General features: G+C 38.6%; 1 protein-coding gene across 1 annotated transcript in view; it reads right to left on the reverse strand.

The window, feature by feature from the left end:
* GNAI3 (G protein subunit alpha i3) overlaps nt 1-22,980 on the reverse strand; it is a 46,365-nt gene that overhangs the window by 21,335 nt on the left and 2,050 nt on the right. The gene's annotated exons all lie outside the window — the stretch shown is intronic.

The following is a 22,980-nucleotide window of genomic DNA, read 5'->3' on the forward strand; positions in this document are numbered from 1 at the left end:
AGCTAATTTTTTGTATTTTTAGTAGAGACAGGGTTTTTCGCCATATTAGCCAGGCTGGTCACAAACTCCTGACCTCAGGTGATCTGCCCACCTCAGCCTCCTAAAGTGCTAGTATTACAGGCGTGAGCCACCGCACCCAGGCCAGTTTCTGAATTCTAAAGGTTATATTGCTTCAGGGCTCCCTCCTTGGCCCTTTTCCCTACCTAAACTCATTCTCTAAGTTATCTAATCTCACGGTCTTTATTTTTTGGAGACAGACTCTTGCTCTGTCACCCAGGCTGGAGTGCAGTGGCGCAATCTTGGCTCACTGCAACATCTGCCTCCCAGGTTCAAGTGATTCTCCTGCCTCAGCCTCCTGAGTAGCTGGGACTACAGGCACGCGCCACCACACCTGGCTAATTTTTGTATTTTTAGTAGAGACGGGGTTTCACCATGTTCGCCAGGCTGCTCTCGAACTCCCGGGCTCAAGCGATCCACCTGCCTCGGCCTCCCAAAATGCTGGGATTACAGAAGTGAGCAATCGCACCCGGCCCTAATCTCATGGCTTAAACACTATTCAAAAACTGATCCTAACAGTTAACATCTAGTGAGTACCCTCGGCGACACTGTTCTAACCACTTTGTTTGTAATAACTAATTTAATCCTCACAATAACCCTATGAGGTAGACATTATTACCCCCATTTTACAGATGAGATAAATGATGCAGACAGATGTCAAGTAACTTGCCTACAATTACACAGTTAGTAAGTGGCAGAACTGAAATTTGCATTCACAGTTTGGCTCCAAAGCTGGTGTATACTGCCTCTATACTAATGATTTCCAAATTTAGATCTCTAATCTTGGCTCCAGATTCATATATCTAAACCATCTACCTGATATTAGATTTCTAGTAGGTATTTAGATTTCACAAACCTAAAATGCTCAAAACTGAGATACTGATTCCCCAAACTCACTCTCACCTCAAAACAAACCCTGCTCCTCCCTCAGTCTTCTCATTCCAGTAAATGGCACCAACATTTACCAGTCGCTCAAGCCAAAAATGTTAAGTGACATGTGACTAACGTGCAGATAAGACAAGGATGCCAGTGCCAATCTGTATATTAAATATTAGTAAAGCTTAATTTTTTTAAATAAAGCAATATACATAGTTAATATAATAGTTTTAACAGTTTGTTCCTGCACATTGGAAACCATAGGCCTAGATCACTGCAAAAGCTTCCTAAATAGTTCAGTGCTTCAGACCTTGCCTTTTCTAAAGCCAGTTTGCCAGTCAATAGGTGGAATAAACTTTGCAAAATGTAAATTAGATCTTGTCACACGATCTTCAATTATACTCAAAATCCATGGGCATTATGGTGCAATACACTCTGGCCCCTGCCTACCTCTTCACTCTCATCTCTTGTTACTCTCCACTTTGTCCTCACAGCTCTTGTCAGACCAGCATTCTTGCTTTTCCTCCAACATACCAAACCGGTTCTTACTGAGTTAGGTCCTGACTCTGTCTTTGCTGTCTTTGCATTTACTGTTACCTGAAATAAGTTTTGCAAGATTTTCTTCCTCACAGGAACAGCCTTTTCTGACTAATCTATCTAAATAGCTCCCACCCCGTCACAGTCTCTCCCCTTATTCTGTGTTATATTTTTTCACAGCATTTACCACTTCTTCACATGACAGATTAGCTCATTTCTTATCTTCCCCACTAAAATATAAGCTCCATGAAGGCTTATTCCATCCCTGCATTCCCAGGGCCTTAAACTGGTCATGACATAAATTACCTACTCAAATAAATATTACTAAACAATGAATAATATTTAGTAACCATGATTCTTTACTAAATATTTCTCAACTTTACTAACCAAAAGTTAATTAAAATCCAAATATAAAAATTCTAGACAACTACATTCTTACAGAATCAAAAGGTACATTTATATATGATCTTGTCTTATTACATAATCGATAATCAGGGGTAGTACTAAATAGTTAATATTCAAGGAGCACATAGTGACTTTCTTAGGATGCTGTTATAAAAAGGTGAATCCTCTCATTCATATCTAAAAAATCCAATGATTCTACTCTGGGAAGAAAATACAAATGCATACCAGTTATATTTTAAATTGCTTAAAAGACAGAATTCCCAGATTATCCATAGTAACAAGAGCTACTAAATTAAGAAAAGTTGAGATTAATGAATTAATGTGTACCATTCTTTTATATGTTGAAAACCACATTTCCATCATTCATGTGAGATTATCTTGAATGAAATAATAAATCCATTAATCTCAGAATCAATTTCTACCTATCTCATTAATCCTACCCTATGGATGCGCTGATTAAAAAAAAAAAAAAAAAAACCCTCTGTTGCCCTACCTCTCACATTTTTTCCAAGGCTCCCTGAGAAAATGTCAGTTTGCCTTTCCCTTTATTGTCACACTAATATCTTCTCCCGAGCTTCCAGTTCCATCTCAGGGGCACTATTTTTAAAACCATCAGTTTATCTAATAATTCTCCAAATTATTGAAACACTTTCTATAACCCTTTCTTATTCGGTTTGGGCTCTTCACTTTTACCTCAACTCTCTGTGCTCCATTGTTCTAGCAGTAAGCTCCCTTTTCATAACATCTCATTGTTGCGTTTTCCCCAAGCTGCTTCCTATGTTCCATCTCCCTACCCCACAACACATGTGGTGTTCGGAACTTCCTAATTTTATCTGCATCTTTTATCTATCTTTTTTCAAAAATGTATCACAAGTTTAAGGAGAGATTCAGTTGCCCATCTTCAATACACCAGGGAAGTAATAGTTGAAATACAAAGAATGGGAAGATGCAAAGGATACTGCAAAGACAGCATCTATGGCTTGGAAAGGGAGGAACTGAAGAGGACTCTGTATGCAGAAGGGATGGAACTATGCAGGGGGTTAGGATATACACGGGAGAAAAAGTTGGAAAGGTCCCAGAAACAGGAGGGAATAGGATCCGTTCAACATAGAAGCTTTATCCTTTAAAGGATATCCTATATAAGTAGGAGAAAAGGATGAGAGGTGAAGTCACGGAGATTTTTGAGAATAAAAGGAGGAAGGAAGCCATGTTAGTCTCATTCTCAATAAAAGAGGCAAGGCAATCTGCAGAGAATAAAGGGAAGGATTAATTTAGAAAACTATCTGGGGACAGGGAATGGTTGGTTCACACCTATAATCCCATCACTCTGGGAGGCCAAGGCAGGAGGATCACTTGAGGCCATGAGTTCAAGACCAGCCTAGGCAACATAGGCAAACCTCATCTCTACCAAAAAAAAACAAACAACAAGAATAACACAAAAAATCAGCTGGGCCTGGTAGCACACACCTGTAATCCCAGCTACTTGGGAAAATCTCTTGAGCCCAGGAGTTCAAGGTTGCAGTGAGTTACAACTGTGCTACTGCACTCAAACCTGGGCACAGAGCAAGACCTTGTCCTGGCAAAAAGAAAAAGAAAATCATCTGTGTTTATCTACAGTTTGGATACATAATCATCAACACTGTTAGACCAAAAAAAAAATTCACCAATATGTACTCTAATGTAGAATCACTGTATTTACCTAAACATGGGGTTTTGTTTGTTTGTTTGTTTGTTTGTTTGTTTGTTTTTTGAGACAGAGTCTTGCTCTGTCACCCAGGCTGGAGCATAGTGGCGTAATCACAGCTCACTGCAGTCTCAATCTCCCGGGCTCAAGCAATCCTCCTCACTCAGCCTCCTGAGTAGCTGGAAGTAGCTGGGACTACAGGTGCACACCACCATGCCTGGCTAATTTTTTTTTATTTTTAGTAGAGATGAAGTCTCACTATGTTGCCCAGGCTGGGCTCAAACTCCTGAGATCAAGCAATCCGCCCGCCTCACCTCCCAAAGTGCTGGGATTACAGGGGCGAGCCACTGCACCCAGCCACATGTTCTTAATTGTATTTTTAAAAAGATCTCTGAGCAGGTACCAGAGCATATGCTCTCCACCCCTCAATAACATATATTACATTATGGGTATGCAAAGTGAGAGATGGTGATAATTTCTTTGCAAGATAATTTTTAAACAAGGCCCCAAGTGATTGGAATTTGGAACTGCTAAAACAAATAAACCATTACCACATATGAGCAAACTCATTCAGCTCACATACAGACTGATTTTAAAAATTAACCCTGACAGATGGCTAATTCTCAAAAAAAAAACACTATCCCCTGAGTCCTTCTCTTTTTTCTCTTTCATTTGACTAAAGCCAGACCAAAGAAGGTACGTGAGTATACTATGTGAATTTCTATTTCTGTGCCTTCAAGCACAATGAATTTCCTCATCTGAATGGGGGTCAATAAAAAATGCTTAAAACAGTGCCTGGCACATAGTAAATGTTCCATAAATGTTAGCTAGCTATTATTTATGAATGCCATTTCCAATGTTGAGAATATCACCAAGTAACGTTAAGGCCTCGCAAAGTTTCATTTAGTAATAACAACTTGGATACTGATGTTGGTTCAAAATTCCAGTAAAAATGGTGTAACTATTTAGCAGTGGTTTCATAATAATAAAATCCTAGATAGAATCTGAATTCACACACTTAAACTGCAACTTATAACCTAAAAGTTACAGCAAACTATAATATATCAGAGCATTAGTCGTTTTCTTCACCCTATCCTGAAGAACAAAAATATTCTCTTCCTTAAATGTATTTTCAGCCCCAGATATTCCTGTCTACTATCGCCTCTCCTTTTCATCCATTTATACCTCTATAGCTTTTCCTTGAACCTTCCTCACAGGTCTCTCTGCACCACTACCACCTGAGATAGCAGTTATTCCAGGGGTACCTGAAACAACTCCTCTTCCTTTTAAATACTGGTTTCTATACAGAAATCTTAAAATTTTTAATAACAGGATTATAATTAGAGTATAGTCCCTCTTCCAGAGGTCTGGACAGCCAAGTCCCGGTATGGCACTATTTTTAGATAACCTTCTAGTCAGTGCTAGACCAAGACTGTCTCTTCTACGGGCCCCCATTATCAGACATATAGGAACATATGACCAGAATAGGCACAGACCCTCCCTCATGGCAGGCTGAAAGCTTGATCAGCAAATAAAATTGATTTTTTTGCTAACTTATTCTCACCTTTCATTTACAACAGGAAAGAAAAAAAGAATTGTGAGTATCTACAACTAAAGATCATAGGAGTAAGTCCATTCTATTTCCAATAGGAGTACCTACTGCTCCCGGTTGATTCCTTTTAGGTAACTCTAAAAATTCAGAGTAAGGTTATAAATGACATTTCAGGCCAGGTGCGGTGGCTCATGCCTGTAATCCCAGCACCTTGGGAGGCCGAGGCGGGTGGATCACCCGAGGTCAGGAGTTCAAGACCAGCCTGGCCAACATAGTGAAACCTCGCCTCTATTAAAAATACAAAAAATTAGCCAGGTATGGTGGCGGGCACCTGTAATCTCAGCTATTCAGGAGGCTGAGGCAGGAGAATCGCTTGAATCCAGGAGGTGGAGGTTGCAGTGAGCCAAGACCGCGCCATTGCACTCCGGCCTGGGCAACAAGAGCAAACTCCATCTCGAACAAACAAAAAAGAATGACATTTCATTCAAACGGCTTTTCCAGGTACTATACTTAATTAAAAAACCAGTTGCTTCTTAGTTCAATAAAAGAAAAGGCTAGAAGAATAATAGATAGGAAAAACATCACTGAGCAAATAAAAAAATTTTTTTTCAACAAACATGTCTCCTACATGCCTGAAAATGCTGAATATGGTGACTTCAAATACAAATAAGTTTATGGACTTTATGGTCTGGTGGGAGAAGTTACAGATCTATTTTTCTTGTGAAATTACTAAGTTTCCTTAGCCTACAATCTCAAAATAGTTTTTCAGCCAGCCCACTATCCCTCTAAACATGACAAGCCTCTACATATGCTACACGCATCCGTGAAACCCCTATTCAACTCAGACTTCGACTCCTTGCTGAAGCCCTCCTCATTCATTCTGAACAGTTATCACTTCCACCCTGGTGGCTGGCATAGATTATTCCCTTTGACCATCAGTTCAAGAGGTTAATTTCCAAAACTAGCCCCCAAACTGTCCTTTCCAGCCACCTCACTTCATTTTATCTCTAGCCAGCTCTGGCTACTGTAAAAAAATTATTTGACTATATTCCTAGCTCCTAATCTCCTTGCTTCTCATAAGCTGCTAATTGGTTTTCTTGACTTTGATTAAAATAGTAATGAAACCCTTTCTGCCACAACCTGAAAACCCTTCCATATCTATGTAATTCTCCCTCAAGGGCACCCTGACCAGGCTCAACCTGGCTTTACAGGGTAATGTCATACACTGTTACATTAGTACTTGGTCAAATGATTGTAATTATTCGGGTTTGTGCCTGTTTAGGACTCCACTAGCCCTAAGCTCAAAGCACAATCCTTGAAAGCACAAAATTGCGATTTCTTTTTGTGCACCCCCCGCCAATCTAGAGCAAAATCTAGGACAGATTAGGCACTTAATGACTATCTGTGAAATGAATGGCTTGAGTTTCTATAATATTCAGTGGTTGCTTAATAACATTAATCACAATGCCAGATGCAATGGATGGAATCTTCAACGTAGGTAGTTAACAGAAACGGAAGATTTCCATTCCTATGCTATCTTTATTCAGCCTCACACCCACTCTTGGCCCTTCAACTCTCATCCCATGACTATACTGACAATAAATTTGGACTCACTCACTAGCCTCACTCCCTTCTAACCTTACTCTCAAACCCTTGTCCTAGCTCCCCTGCACTCATCATCTCATTCTATCCCTAACACCTAGAAGAGTATATAAAACATAGTGAGCACTCATTTATTATTTGTTCAGTGAGATTACGAATGAATTATCTTTTTTTTTTTTTTTTTTGAGAGGGAGTCTCACTCTGTCACCCAGCGGCACAATCTCAGCTCACTGCAACTTCTGCTGCCCGGGTTCAAGTGATTCTCTGTCTCAGCCTCCCAAGTAGCTGGGATTACAGATGCCTGCCACCACGCCAGGTGGATTTTTTTTGTAGTTTTAGTAGAGACGGGGTTTCACCATCTTGGCCAGGCTGGTCTTGAACTCTTGACCTCATGATCCACCAGCCTCGGCCTCCCAAAGTGCTAGGATTACAAGCATGAGCCACCGCGCCTGGCTATGAATGAATATCTTAAGGATAAAAGAAGGCAGTGAGTTGTAACTGGAAGAGAGCTAATGGTTTTTCTTTGAAAAAGATTCTTCTAGGAAGCAATCACATACCGATTACCAAAAAGGCTTAAAGGGCACATAAGAAAATTTTGATAAAACTTAATTGACATATTAGAATTTCAGAACATCCGCCTGCCCATAATCTCTTCTATAAAAATCCCTACTTCGCTACCTCAGTGGGGAATGGCCCACACGATCTAGGCCACATCCTTTCCAGTGACCGAATCGAGGGTAAATACCTAACACAGGAGTCACCTAGTCACAGGCTGTTGGTGGCCTATGTGACCTAGCTCTAAAAGATGAGCAGGACCAACTGGATTATCTGAGGAATCTGCACTAGGAGATACATGTGGAAAAAAACCTAGGCTACCATTATAGAGCTTCGTGCACAACAAGGTCACAAAGGAAAAGATTCAGAGGAAGGTTGGTCTGGAGAGAAGAGAATAGACAAATATGCAGTGAGACTTAAAGGAGAGAGCTCACAAAAAAAGAGACATCAAGTAAGTGAGGAAACAGAATGAATGGGGGAAGGGCACCTTTGTTTTACAACAAAGGTTGTTGCCCCAGTTTAAAAAACAAAAAAAAACAACAAAAAAAAAAACAAACGGATGGGACCAAGGAAACAGAGAAAGAGACAGGGGAACAAGCAAAGGTAAGAAAGCAAAAAAAATAAATAAATAAAATAAAGGCAGAAATAGTGAAGCCAGCAAGAGGCAGAAACAGACAAAAAAGAGAAAACAGTCTGGCCAGTCTCAGAGCTGCATCAGTTCTTGCGGCCTGATTCTCCAACTCTTCCTGTATTCCCACAAACACCTTTCTATATTCTAACAATAACCTATCAACCCACCAACTTTTGGTCCTAGTTTGAATGAGTTTTCTTTTCCTTGCCACCAAAAAAAAAAAACACACAAAAACTGAATGGAATAGGCTTTAAGGACATGAGAATTACCTTTTTTGCCTTTAAAACTTTAGGTTGTTTTTTATTAAATAAATATTGGATATATAAAAGAGAATACTTATAGCATATGTGTAACAAAAAATCTGTGTACCTATTGTCCAGCATAAAAAATTAAACATTACCATTTATCTTTGAAGCAACCTGTTTGTCCCTCCCAAAATCAGTTACTGTTTCATTAAACATTTCCAGAGGGTAAAACATGTAATGACAGAGGGGGAGACGTTTTTTAAAAGCCCTAACAACTAAAATATGTCCATAACTTACATGGCACTATATGGTTTGTTCTGAGTTTCACATCCTTCACCAATTACATACATGGACAACAATCCTATCATTTTACAAGCATCATAAACCATAAAGCAGAAAGTTAACAAGCATTTTACATTCATAAATCATCTAAGCAAGGGTTGGCTTGAGTTTTTTTAAAAAAAGGCAGCTCACTCAGCTAAGCAGCTCTCCTCAAAATGTTATCACTTAAAGGGGGAGAAGTACATAGAGTTCCTTCCTTGCCTTTGATTGCTTAAGGCAGCAGTCATTTGTGAGCAAGGACAGGGATCATCCTCTGGCTGCCTCAACGTTTTTTGTTTGTTTGTTTGTCTTCTGAGACAGTGTCTTGCTCTGTCACCCAGGCTGGAGTGCAGTGGCACGATCTCAGCTCACTGCAACCTCTGCCCCGCCCCAGGGCTCAAGCGATCCTTCCCCCTCAGCCTCTGGAGTAACTGGGACCACAGGTGCACATCACCACACCGGCTAATTTTTATATTTTTAGTAGAGACGGAGTTTCACCACGTTGCCCAGGCTAGTCTCGAACTCCTGAGCTCAAGTGATCCCAAGGTGCTGAGATAACAGGCGTGAGCCACTGTGCCCAGTCTCAGTGTTCTAATTTTGGCCTTTGGTAAGTTTCCTTCTCCTTATTTGAAAGCAGGGCAGCAAAAAGCCATTTTGATGCTAACATTAAATTACATAGTATTTATATATGACATGGCTGAAAACTATATTTATTTAGAGTAAAAGGGAACAGAACTGACACAAGCAACTGTAACCCACAAATAATCCAAATATTTCATTTTAACCCATAAAAATAATTATTCATTATACTGCAGATGTCCTCCAAAGTTAACTGCAATGCTAAATCATTTATCAAAGCACCTATATCCCAAAATTGTACAATTTTGGGATTTAAAATGTTGAAATCATATTCCTCCCTACCTAGGGCCCTCTAACATCGATAGCAGCATAGGGCACGTTTCTACAGGTGTATTTAATCCAATGTAAATCAAACTACACTTTTAAAATTCACCAACAGCAAACACTACAAACTGAGTTGCCAGATAAGGATGCCTACAATTTCAATTTCCTTTACTATAATAAATGCTCACCAAAGCTGTTCAGCCAAAACCCAAAACAGTCTGGATTTCACATATGTATTTACTTCTACTTAACCTTTTGTTACAGCATGAATTAGTGGTCGAATGGCAAAAAAAATAAAAAGGCAGGTAATAAGAAGGAGAACAATGCAGTCTCTGGATGAGTTCCCCTAAATTTTATACACACACACATACCTTGGTATCCGCAGGGGATTGGTTCCAGGAACCCCCTAGGATACCAAAATCCACCAATGCTCAAGTCCCTTACATAAAATGGTGTAGTATTTTCATATAACCTACACACATTCTGCTGTACAGTTTAAATCCTCTCTAGATTACTTATAATACCTAATAAAATGTAAATACTATGTAAATAGTTATACTTTTTTTGTATTATTTTTGTCATATAATTTTATTTTTCCCAATATTTTTGATCTGCCATTGGTTAAATCCAGATGCAGAACCTACTCCATACGTGTCCATACATATTTTGTGTATGTATATATACACACATATATTCATATATACACATACATACATAATACAGCTTAAAATACAGCTACTAAAAAACTTCACATAAACACTCTCCAAATCCTCTGCATACCTTTTCAGGCTCACCTTCTACACTCTTGTACCAACCCTTCATTTCAATCAAATCTATTTGCCCACTCATGTTCTGAGTCTTTGTGCTTACTATTCCCTTTGTCTGGATATGCTTCTCTCCAGCCTCTGCCTTAAGAGTTCCTATCTAACTTTCATCCCAGCTTCTCGCTTAGTAAAATATTCTAAAAGGAAGAAACTTAAAAAAAAAAGTTGCTATTTAATTTTCAAAGCCCATTTCAAATGTCACCTCCTCTGGGAGGGCTTCCCTGACGTAAATGTCTCTCTGTCTCTTCCTCCTTAGAAAATTGGCTATTCCTTCTGTAATCACATTTTATTACCATAGTTTACTTGCATATCTTCCCTACTTGAACTGCTTAAGAATTCTGTATATTTCTCATTTCTAATTCCAGGCTAGAAACTAAGTTAATAAATGAGCCTCCCACTGAACAGTGCAACAATGAAAACCAAAAAGCTTAATAAAAAGTAGCCTTGACTAAATGCAATGGTGTATCCTGGATCGGATCCTGGAGCAGAAAATTAGTGGGAAAACTGCTGAAATCTAAATAAAATGTGAAGTTTAGTTAACATTAAGGCACCAATATTAATCTGAGTGTTTACAAATGTACTATAGCTATGTAAGATATCAACATTAAGGAAAAATAGGTGTAAAGCATATAGGGACTCTGTACTATCTGCAACTTCTCTGTAAATCTAAAATTTTCCCAAAATTAAAACTTTATTTTTAAAAAATTGAGTAGTCTAGAAAAAGTTGAAAGAACTACTTCAACTTTTGCTGGGGACATGAATGTGGATTTTAATTACAAACATAATAACAAAAAATAGAGTAAGAAATATGCTTTTCTTCTTAGAAGCAGGAGAAAAGAAGCAAATTATTTTCAATACCCTGGAATGAACCAAAATTAAGACTGCACTATCCTAACACATACCTCAGGACTACATTACCTACATAAGTCATGGTCGTAGTTTTATCATTACATCAAACAAAGCCCTGTTTTGAAGTTAATGATTCCCAAGTTCTAACTTCAAGAAATACAGGAGAAAATGTTCTGTTAAAGATATGTCACTTTAAAACAACCCTTCAATAACTTATAAGATCCTAGGCAAAACTCACTTTCACATCAGCTCTTTAAGAGCAGTGAATCAGGTCAGATGCAGTGGCTCACACCTGTAATCCCAACACTTTGGGAGGCTGAGTTGAGAGGATCACTTGAGCCCAGGAGTTAAAGACTACCCCAGGCACTGTAGAGAGACCTCATGTCTACCAAAAATTTAAATTAGCCTAGCATAGTGGTGCATGTCTGTAGTCCCAGCCACTCAGGAGGCTGACACAGGAGGATCACAAGAGCACTGAATACAGAGGACTTTTGCTGTTTCTCAAATGATTTTTTTTTAAGAGACAGGATCTCACTCTGTCAAATTTTTTGTAGAGACAAGGTCTTGCCATCTTGCCCAGGCTAGTCCTCCGGCCTCAACTTCCCAAAGTCCTGGGATTACAGGACTTTGCCCAGCCAGTACAATTAAAATATATAGAGTGCATGTTTTGATCACGGCAAGGCAAGCCTGACTCAACAGCTACTACAGCTAGAAAAAATTCAGATTATTATACTGAGCAGCAAAATAATAATTATCATTATTATGACTTAGAATACTATCTACTTCCAAGGTAAGCAATAAGAATTCTTTGAGATGTAAAATACTAACATTATTCAAGAAACAGATGTTTTGTATTAACATTAAAAACATTTATCCATCTGAAAACATGACTTGGCAACAAAAAGAAGCCCTAACAGCAATTAGTAATGGATCAACAAACACAGTAACATCTCAGCTAATCCTTAACAATCTTTCTTAAAACTTTTAGGTATCTAAGTCTAACTTGGAAATCAAAGGAAGTTCAGATCTGAAGACTAGCTCTTCCTGAAACTTGTTTCTAACATCACTAGACCACTATTCAGGTATAAGTCAAACAAATTTAGTCTTTTAGGTATCTTTCTTCTTAGCTTAGTTCACATCAGACACATGAATTTGTTACAACTTAACAGAAAGTCATGAAAAATAGGATATTTCACTTACATAAAGCGCTGTATCTATCAAAACTAGAACAATTAAACAGTGATCCTAACACTATGTTATTCAGTTCAAACAGCTTGAATTACAGAAATGATACAGCTGATTACTAAGCCGGTAACAGGATCACCTGGACAAGATAAATGTTTAAAGATAACTTTAACTTGCTAAACACCGAAAAAGAATTATACCAAAAGACAATTAAAATTGGAGGGGAAGTCAAATACTGAGTGATTTCTTTGTATTTTCTTTTGAACATGTACATTAGGGGTACTTCATGAATTTATGTTTTTCAGGTTTTTAACTTCAGTTTTTAACTATCTTTCTAACCAGCTTTATGATGTTAAGCTAACTTCAATCAAACTCAAGAATAAGAGACATAACACAAAAATAGTTATCTTTATAACTTGCTGAAATATTCCATCTGGCTAATAATATTAAGTTCACAGACAAAGGACCCCTGAGGTTCAATTTAAATCCCTCAGTGGTAAAAAGAAAGGAAAATGAAGCTCAGTGATAAGGACTAATCTCTCAGTTTTCATTCTCTTTGCCCTGTATTAATTGCATGGTATCTCCTATTTCTGATGTGAGTTACCAGTTCAAAGAGATGTGTTTTATTATTGCTAGTCTACTGTATTTTATTGGCTAGAAAACAAATTTTTAAAATGAACTTCAGTAACGTGAACAAATTTAGTGCAGACTGCTCTAGACATTTTTTCTTTTTCTTTTCTTTTTTTTTTTCTTTTGAGACAGAGTCTCGCTCTGTCACCCAGGCTGGATGGAGTACAGTGCCACAATCTCAGCTCACTGCAACCCCTGCCTCCTGGGTTCAAGCAATTCTCCTGCCTCAGCCTCCTAAGTAGCTGGGATTACAGGTGCACATCACCATGCCCAGCTAATTTTTTGTATTTTTAGTAGAGATGGAGTTTCACCATGCTGGCCAGGCTGATCTCGAACTCCTGACCTAGTGATCTGCCTGCCTCGGCCTCCCAAAGTGCTGGGATTACAGGTGTGAGATACTGCACCTGGCCGACATTTCTTTTTATGAAGACCTGCATCCCTTCTTTCCCACTCCCTTCAACAAGTCCTATTCCCCCGCCATAAAACTAAACTAAAGGTAAAAACAAAGCATGGATAGCTAAACTCTATGAGCAATCTACTTTGCCAAACGTTTTTACCTACTCTCTAACAAAAACTTAGAAGCAAAATTATTAATAAGGAGCAAAAACAGTGTTTTATTTCTTCTCTTAGCTTTGGACAATTTTCTGGTACTCATAAAAGTAGTAAGAGGAAAAACTAGCACAAAAAAAAAGCCAGGGTGATGATGAAGCACAGACCCTGAGCTGGTTACATGCATTTTAAAAAATTCATTCCTAAATTAAAATCAAAGGTAATTAAATTCAGGTTACATTAACTATTCTGAGTTCAATGTGTTGATAATGGGATTTTAAAATCCTGTACCCTACTTCAATTTAATTTTAAATTTTGTTTTTATTTTTGTTGAGACAGAGTCTCATTCTGTCGCCCAGGCTAGAGTGCAGTCATGCCACCTCAGCTGACTGCAACGTCCACCTCCCAGGTTCAAGCGATTCTCATGCCTCAGCCTCCCAAGTAGCTGGGATTACAGGTGTGCGCCATCACGCCTGGCTAATTTTCGTATTTTCAGAAAAGACGGGGCTTCACCATGTTGGCCAGGCTGGTCTGGAACTCCTGACCTCAGGTGATCTGCCCACCTCAGCCTCCCAAAGTGCTGGGATTACAAGCATGAGCCACCATGCCTGGCCTAATTTTAAATCTGAATTTAAGTTCTCTCTCCCAACTATACAAGATGGTAATATTGACAATGAGCAGGCATGTTCTCATGAACTAACGAGAAAGTAAAGCAGTGATATGTTTAGTTCCTCAATATTCCCATGTCATTCCATTATGTTCAACTTATATTTAGTGAGTGCCTACTAGGTGTCAGGCACTGTCATCTCTTTATTAAACATTAACTCTCTGGCCATGCCTTTAATAGAGAATTTGACCTACTCCAGTCCTTGAAAGGGTCACCTTATAAAACTCATGATATTCCATCAACTCTGCTATACCCAACCATACATGACTGGATTGTGGTTGGCAGATGACAAGGCTGGGCCAATCTGATACTCTTTACCAGGAACCGGGAATGGGATCCTGGGAGCCTGCATCAGATAACATGAAGCACTTGAACTACTGGGTCAGGCGGTGCGTGAGCCACAGAAGATGTCAGAGTAAACAAAAGTTGAAGACTCGGGGGAGGCCATTCTGCTCTAGGAGAAATAGGGGAGAGGGTGGGGGTTGGGTATCACAGTCCATGTACATACAACCTACCTGTATTTCATTTCTTAGCTATTCTTGAATGTCTAACACCTATGAAGTTGCCTACTTTGTCCTTTCAATATACCTCTCTTTTACTTGTGACTTGTATTTGAGTGGTGTTCCTATTCCTTATGGGCAAAAACACTTTAGCATTCTATTAAGTCCTGCAACAGACACAAAGATGAGAAATACTTAGTCCTCCTGCCCTAAAAGACCATATGGTTAGGACCAGGTAAGTATATAAATAACCATATATAAGGCAGACTATAAGTGGCCTAAAAAGTACTATGAGGTTTCTAAAAGAGAGGATCATATCATATCCAATTCAGAACATCAAAACAGTTTCACCAATGGCGAGGCATGGTGACTCACACCTGTAATCCCAGCCTTTGGGAGGTCGAGGCGGGTAGATCACTTTAGGCCAGAAGTTTGAGACCAGCCTGGCCAACATGGTGAAACCCCGTCTCTACTAAAAATACAAAAAATAGCTGGGCACGGTGGTGCACACCTGTACTCTCAGCTACTCAGAAGGCTGAGGCATGAGAATTGCTCGAACCTGGGAGGCAGAGGTTGCAGTGATCCAAGATCATGTCACTACACTCCAGTCTGGGCAACAGAGTGAGACTGTCTCAGGAGGAAAGAGAACTAAATAGTAATCATAACAGACAGTAGTCTGAGATTTTTAAAATGTATTTACAAAGAAAAATATTAAAATCCTAGGTCAGTCTACCAAAAAGAAGTTTTTAAAAATTTTTCTGGTCCTTAAAGTCCAAAAATCTGGAATCTAGTAATGACTGAGTCATAGGACTTCGCAACTGACTGGTTGTAAGAGATGAGAGTAACAGAGGAGTTAAAAACAACTGCAGTTTTCAGCCTAGATTATGTTGAGAATGCTGGTACTGAAACAGAAAAGTTCCCAACAGGTGGATTTGGGGGTGAGGAGTGAAGGCAAGTTCTATACTGGATAAACTGACTTGAGGTAAGTAGCAGGATATAGTTCATTAATACACTGGGGGAAGAGCAGAAAGAGAAGCCATCTCAAGTAGAGAAAACAGATTTTTCAAAAATTCCAAGTAAAAAATTGTCCTCTAAAAAAGGAACCAAAAGACTCTTCACAATGTCTCAGTTTTTTCTTCCGCATTTTGAACATTCCATTTTTGCACAGCTACTGATTTTCCTGCCATCTGTCTCTCTATATTGTTTTTTCCTGGTTACAGATGAGCGACTTTTAAGAATGGAAGTTAGAGGCCTATAATCTCAGTCTATAATCTCAACACTTTGGGAGGCTGAGGTGGGCAAATCACTTGAACCCAGAAGTTCAAGGCCAGCCTGGGCAACATGGCAAAACCCCACCTCTACAAAAAATTAGCCAACGGTGGTGGCATTAGCCTGCAGTCCAAGGTACTCAGGAGGCCGAGATAGGAGGATCGTTTGAGCCTGGGAGACAGAGGTTGCAGTGACGTTGCAGAGGTTGCATTGAGATTGCACCACTGCACTCCAGCCTGGGTGACAGAGCAAGACTCTGTCTCAAAAAAAAAAAAAAAAAAGAAAAAGAATGGAAGTTAATGGAAGGACCTGATGAAACACACACAAACACACACACACACACACACACACACACACACACACATGCACGCACTCCTTTCCCCAGGAGAAAGTATGCTGTAGAAGAAACCAGGGAAGGATGAGAGACAGGATAGGAAAAAAGGAAGTATCTGCAGAGGCCTAACAACTCCCTTTTCCTTCCCAAGAAGCTAGAGGATGCAGAAGCTCAGCACCACGGGGGAGGAACAGCATAGTGCTTCAGGTTTTACTAACCATCTCTAAAAGATCTCTAGACTACGAATCACTTTTATTAGAGACAACTGCCTAAAAACTAAAAGACTTTTTTGTAATAATGCATATAAGTTTAGTATGCTAAAAATTATTTTTTAAAGAAACGTAGTAGCAGCACTTATTAGAACCTTACATGCCCTGTGAAATCTAGTATTAAGCACCCTACTCTATGGCCATCAGTGTACTACAGGAATAGCGTAGTCAGGGAAGATTACATTATTTTAATTCCTGAAAAGGGCCGTATTTTCCGACTGCAAAAGTGATTAATGCTTCTACATGTGGCTTGTCAATTATCCCAGCACCATTTGTGGAATAGGGTGTCCTTTCGCCACTTCATATTTTTGTTTCTTTGTCGAAGATTAGTTGACTGGAAGTTATTTGGCTTTATTTCTGGGCTCTCTATTCTGTTCCATTAGTCTATATGCCTGTTTTTACACCAGTACCATGATGTTTTGGTGATTATGGCCTTACAGTATAGTTCGAAGTCAGGTAATCTAATGCCTCTAGGTTTGTTCTTTTTGCTGAGTCTTGCTTTGGCTATACGGGCTCTTTTTTGGGTCCACATGAATTTTAGGATTGTTTTTTCTAGTTCTGTGAAGAATGATGGTGGTACTTTAATGGGAATTGCACTGAATTTGTAGATTTGCTTTTGGCAGTATGGTCATTTTCACAATATTGATTCTACCCATCCATGAGCATGGGACGTGTTTCCATTTGTTTGTATCATCTATGATTTCTGTCAGCCGTGTTTTGTAGTTTTCCTTGTAGAGGTGTTTCACCTTCTTGGTCAAGTATATTCCTAAGTATTGTTTGTTTGTTTGTTTTTTGTTTGCAGCTACTGTAAAAGGTTGAGTTCTTGATTTGATTCTCAGCTTGGTTGCTGTTGGTGTATAGGGCTACTGACTTAAATCTAAGACCCAAAACCATAAAAATTCTAGAAGATAACATTGGAAAAACCCTTCTAGCCACTGGCTTAGGCAAAGACTTCACAACCATGAACCCAAAAGCAAACGCAAAGACAAAAATAAAAATAAATAAATGGGACTGAACTAAACTAAAAAGCTTCTGAGCAACAAAAGAAATCAGCAGAGTACAGACAACCCAGAGTGGGAGAAAATCTTCACAATCTATACATCTGACAAAGGACTAATATCCAGAATCTACAAGGAAATCAAATCAGCACGAAAAAAACAATCCCATCAAAAAGTGGGCTAAGGACATGAATAGACAATTCTCACAAGATATACAAATGGCCAGCAAATTTACGAAAACATGCTCAACATCACTAATTATCAGGGAACTACAAATCAAAACCACAATGTGATACCACCTTACTCCTGCAATAATGGCCATAATAAAAAAAAAAATAGATGTTGGCGTGGATGTGATGAAAAGGGAACACCTTCACACTGTTGGTGGGAATGTAAACTAGTACAACCACTACGGGAAACAGTGTGTAGGTTCCTTAAAGAACTAAAAGTATATCTACCATTTGATTAACCAATCTCACTCCTGGGTATCTACCCTGAGGAAAGAAGCCATTATACAAAAAAGATACTTGCATACGCATGTTTATAGCAGCACAATTCACAATGGCAAAAATATGGAACCAGCCCAAATGCCCATCAATCAACTAGTGGATAAAGAAAATGTGATATACACACACACACACACACCCCTCTGCACCCATGGAACACTACTCAGCCATAAAAAGGAATGAAATAATGGCATCTGCAGCAACCTGGATGGAACTGGAGACGATTACTCTAAGTGAAGTAACTCAGGAATGGAAAACCAAACATCGTATGTTCTCACTCGTAAGTGGATGCTAAGCTATGATGATGCAAAGGCCTAAGAATGATACAACGGACTTTGGGGACTCGGGGAAAGGGTGGGAAGGCGGTGAGGGATAAAGGACTATACATTGGGTACAGTGTAGACTGCTCAGGTGATGGGTGCACCAAAATCTCAGAAATCGCCGCTAAACTTATTCACGTAACCAAACATAACCTGTTCCCCAAAAACCTATCGAAATGTTAAAAAAGTGACTAATGCATTTAAATAAAAGACACAAAGAATGATACGTGCTTATAAAACACAAAGCTTTTTGTCCCCAAAATACAAGATACATCCTCACATGAAATGTAACTGGCCATGAACCTTATCCCCAGCAAATGGCAAACATAATAAAGGGTATAATCCCATAGGAGGATATAATGTAATGGCATGTTTACCAAAGGGCAGTCTTATTCTCAATAATAAGCATATTCAGCCAATAATATGCAGCAATTTAAATATAATTAACTGTATAATATAGAGTTTAAGTAAATTAGATGATTCCAGTTCTCTGCATGCAACTGGCTTTTTGCCATACTACCACCAGCAAATCCCAAAGAACAAAGCTTTTTTTTATGTTTACTCAGAACCTGCTAAAGGAAACTATCAAGAAACAGAAATACAGAGAGCAGATCATTCAATAACTTACAAAACTAAGTATCTTCATTAGCACAGGGATGAGTAAAAAAAAAATGGACTAACATTTAATTCCTTTCACCACAAAAGGATATTAAAATTCTTTGAAGATCTTTGAAAATAGTACATTAATATGAAAAATAATAAAACAGCTGTCTGAAAAACCTCTGAAAAAAGTAGCTAAAATGGTAATTCTCACGATCATCATCATCAATAGAAGTGACCACTTACTATTTTTTATTTGCTAGGCACTAATGTGAAGCATTTTACATGCATTATCTCATTTCATATTATGAAACATCATCTCTGCTTTACATATGTAAAAATTATTATTCTTATGGTTAAGTTACTTGCTCTGGGTCTCAGAGCTAATAAACGGAGGTAGAACTTAAATTCAGTTTTGTGTGAATCCAAAAGCAGTGCTCTTATCCATTATACCAGTGCTTCCCAACCTTTGTCACATGATGGCACACATTAAAAATATTTGTAAGGCTCATTGGGGTGAGCTGAAAGAGCTTGGTGAAAAAAAATTTTCTTGCTTGCCCTGGGGTCAAAAAAAAAACAAAAACAAAACCCACACACACAAAATTTCCTTTTATTATGAAATTATGGCATGAAAAAATACAACGTATTACAGATGATATTAAATATTAAATTGGTATAAATTTAGTATTTATACCAAATAAAATTTTTTCAAATTACCAAATTCATGGTAGGGTAGGCACAGTGGCTCACACTAGTAATCCCAGCACTTTGGGAGGCTGAGATGGGAGAATCACATGAGGGCAAGCATTTGAGACCAGCCTGGGCAACATAATGAGACCCCCATCTCTACTTTTTTAAATAGTAAATAACCAAATTACCAAATTCATGAATTATACAAGAGGAAATCATACCAAAGATGTTCAAATGTAATTTCAACTGTTGTAAAAGTTTGAACTTACAAAAATGATTTAAAATTTCAATGCTATAAAAAATTTGTAAACAGCACACCTATATGCCATCCTAAGCACTGGAACATTGGTTGGGAAGCTTTGCATAGTATTTTTTCAATAGAATGTCATAATTAAACACTAATTTGATATACCAAGATCTTTCCAAGAACACCTTTTTTTTTTTTTTTTGAGACAAAGAGTCTCACTTTGTCACCCAGGCTAGAGTGCAGTGGCGCCATCTCTGCTCACTGCAACCTCCACCTCCCGGGTTCAAGCGATTCTCCTGCCTCAGCCTCCCAAGTAGCTGGGACTACAGGTGCACACCACCACGCCCGGCTAATTTTTGTACTTTTAGTAGAGATGGGGTTTTGCCATGTTGGCCAGGCTGGTCTCGAACTCCTGACCTCAGGTGATCCACCAGCCTCGGCCTCCCAAAGTGATGGGATTACAGGCAGGAGCCACCACGCCCAGCCCTTTCCAAGAACATCTAAACGAAATTCAAACCAAAGGTTATCAAAGGAAGAATTACAATACTGAAGTGTCTGTAAATAATCTGGCCCACACTAGCTGCTTAATTTGGTATAATTTCCATAATACCTACAATCTGTAACATTCATTTTGACTTAATAAGAATAGCTAATCTTCATGGAGCTAGTACTATGTGCCAAGCTGTGTTTCTGCTTTACATTATTACCATATTTAATCCTCACAGCAATCCTAGAAGTAGCTCTATTTTCTACATTTTAAAGATAAGAAAACTGAGGCCAAAAGAAATTAACTTTCCCAAGGCTATAACTAGTAAATGGGAATTAGGATTTAAAGCAGTCTGACTTCAGGACCCATGCTATTAATCACCATGTTAAACTACACCCCCATAAGAAAGAAAATATATCATGTGTCAGGAGACACAAGGGTAAGTAGATAGATCTCAACTTAAACTAAGTTCCATAGTGATAAAGTAAAAATGACTTGCATCTACAGCAAACGAGATATTATCCAGGAAAAAGAAAATTGTATACTGTTTTGGGTACATTTTGCTTATAGAAATAGCATAGAAGATAATTTTAATTTCCTATGTGTGTTATGATATGGTTCAAGCAAGAACATATGTTTCTGCAACCTATTTGAATTTGTGGATTTAACTTGCTCAAGAATATTTTAAAAATCTTACTTAAAAAAGAATGAAGTTGGTAAAAATTAAAAGCAAGTATGTTTAGTACTTTGATTTTTACTTACTGGTTTTCAAGTTCCCTAAGTCAAGTGTCTAATTTTGTTTTTAACTAAATGCACTACAGATAAAATCCTGAACAAAAATTCTTCTAGACATCTGGACAAGTCCCGCCTATCCAAATTCTGCCTGCCTAATCCTGCATTTTGGAAGAAAGTCTCAAAGTTTCCAACTACATTACAATAAACTGATGTCCTAAGGGTATCTCTGTTGGTCAGTGTAAATCAAATCACTCACAGAAGATGAGAATACATCTTTACTTTCATAACCAATTGATCAATAAAGAAAATGTTGGCCAGGCACGGTGGCTCACGCCTATAATCCCAGCACTTTGGGAGGCCAAGGCGGGTGGATCACAAGGTCAGGAGATCGAGACCATCCTGGCTAACACGGTGAAACCCCGTCTCTACTAAAAATACAAAAAATTAGCCAGGCGTGGTGGCGGGCGCCTGTAGTCCCAGCTACTTGGGAGGCTGAGGCAGGAGAATGGCGTGAACCCGAGAGGTGGAGGTTGCAGTGAGACGAGATCGCGCCACTGCACTCCAGCCTGGGCAACAGAGGAAGACTCCGTCTCAAAAAAAAAAAAAAAGTTAACGCCCTGAATGTTACAGTTTATATCAAATTTCTCAAAGGCCCCAAGGACCAGTGTTCAACATTTGCTGGCTCAGGCTGGTTAACAGTAAATATTTAAAGAGCACCTACTAGGTACCAGGGACCATGCATATCCACCTGTTATACAGACAGTCGCAGTCTAGAACTACAATTTGAACTCGCATCTTCTGAAAGTTCAGGTATACAAACCGGAACCTTAAGCTCCAATACATAACTTTCCCTTTATAGTATATCCAAAAAAGCTATTACCAGAGCTTCTGCAATCTACAACCAACCAAATATGTTCACACGAAGAGACTAACAGGGGCACTTAGAATGTACAAAATAAGTCTTGGGTTACAGTGTACATTCTGTTCTCTGGAGCTTTATACAATGAAAATTTAGCATTTCTCCTAAAGTGACTCCTTTTCCTCAAAAATCAATTGTTTTAAAAAGTAAATTTCTATTGCTTACAGAAACCCCTACTCCTACTTATTCTTCTCTAATGGAAATACTACCCTAGAAAATATTGGAAAATAATGGAAATACTACCCTAGAAAATCTTCACTAATAATGAAGAAATGTGGCTTGATTTACTAGTAAGCTAATGCCAGGATTCTTTGTATGATTTACTGAGCCTCTCAAAAATTGTGAAACTCACGTTGAGTAAAACACATCCGACTGTGTTTAAAAAAAGCCAATTAAAACGACTATCAGATAACATAAACAGTAATTCCTGAAGTCAATGGTTTTGCTTTGAAGAGGCCAAAAAGGATAAAACAGCCACCAGAAGTCTACCATAGTCTTTACAGTGAATATGTCCAACTCTGTAACTTATCCTAAGATAACTATTCCAACTACACTTCATCTATAGCAACTGTTCAGCACCCTCCAATGTGTAATCTCTTGTTCACTAGATCTTCTGCTACAAACCTCAAAGAAATCATTCTTTAAATTTCTTCAGCTCACACCATTTCCCATCCTTTTATAAAAACAGAAGAAGACATTATAAAACTTTGAAAATAAAAATGATAGAAAACGGTGGAAAAGTAGAGATGGCCTCTGCACCCAAGCTCTTTTCCTTTATACCTGATAACTTGTCATTTATCTCACCTACCTACCTTCATGTTCCTGGATAATCCAGGGTTCTTCCAACAGTTCAAATGGCTCTCTCACTAACAAATGTCAACGTCCTCATGTGACCATTCTGTTCCAGTCTCTGTACCATCCATTCAAGCCTGCTAGCTTTATCCTGCCAAAGAACCACGACGCTCCAAACTCACAAACCATTATACAAGCCCAACATATACTCTATGCCGTTCTCGTTACCAACACGCTCCAAC

The sequence above is a fragment of the Gorilla gorilla genome, chromosome 1 (genome assembly GCF_029281585.2).
Source record: "Gorilla gorilla gorilla isolate KB3781 chromosome 1, NHGRI_mGorGor1-v2.1_pri, whole genome shotgun sequence".
Classification (NCBI taxonomy): domain Eukaryota; kingdom Metazoa; phylum Chordata; class Mammalia; order Primates; family Hominidae; genus Gorilla; species Gorilla gorilla.